Source organism: Lagopus leucura, unplaced genomic scaffold, assembly GCF_019238085.1.
Source record: "Lagopus leucura isolate 7727_CA_CO unplaced genomic scaffold, USGS_WTPT01 34037-0_obj-0_obj, whole genome shotgun sequence".
In the NCBI taxonomy this organism is placed as follows: domain Eukaryota; kingdom Metazoa; phylum Chordata; class Aves; order Galliformes; family Phasianidae; genus Lagopus; species Lagopus leucura.
In genome coordinates, this window is record NW_024965809.1 from 3818 (window position 1) to 4643 (window position 826).

General features: G+C 52.9%; 1 long non-coding RNA gene across 1 annotated transcript in view; it reads right to left on the bottom strand.

The window, feature by feature from the left end:
- The window catches only part of LOC122192295, a 4307-nt gene that overhangs the window by 2700 nt on the left and 781 nt on the right, over positions 1-826 (bottom strand). The window lies entirely within an intron of this gene.

Consider the following 826-nt stretch of genomic DNA (forward strand, 5'->3'; position numbering starts at 1 on the left):
GACCACTATGGGCCACTATGAACCAGCATGGGCCAGTATGGACCAATATGGGCCACTATAGACCAGTAAGGACCAGTATGGACGAATATGGACCAGTATGGACCAGTATGGACCACTGTAGACCAGTAAGGACCAGTATGGACCAGTATAGGCCAGTAAGGACCAGTATGGACCAATATGGACCACTGTAGACCAGTAAGGACCAGTATGGGACCATTATGGACCACTATGGACCATTATTATCAAGTAAGGACCGGCATGCACCAGTAAGGGCCAGTATGGACCCATATGGACCAGTATGGACCAGTATGAACCAATAAGGACCACTGTAGACCAGTAAGGACCAGTATGGACGACTGTAGACCAGTAAGGGCCAGTATGGAGCAGTATGGAGCAGTATGGACCAATAAGGACCATTATGGACCAGTATGGACCAATATGGACCACTATAGATGACTAAAGACCAGTATGGACCAGTATGGACCACTATAAACCAGTAAGGACCACTATGGACCAGTATGAACCAGTAAGGACCAGTAAGGACCAATATAGACCAGTACAGACCAGTGCCCCACAACCCCCTCCCAGTCCCTCCCAGTGTCCCATATCTCCATCCCAGTCCCTCCCAGTCCATCCCAGTCCCTCCCAGTTACCCCCCCAGTGCCTCCCAGTCCCTCCCAGTGCCCCATATCCCCCTCCCAGTTCCTCCCAGTCCCTCCCAGTGCCCAATATCCCCCTCCCAGTTCATCCCAGTTCCTCCCTGTCCCTCCCAGTTGCCCCCCAGTTCCTCCCAGTCCCTCCCAGTTTCCTCCCAGTCCCTCCCAGT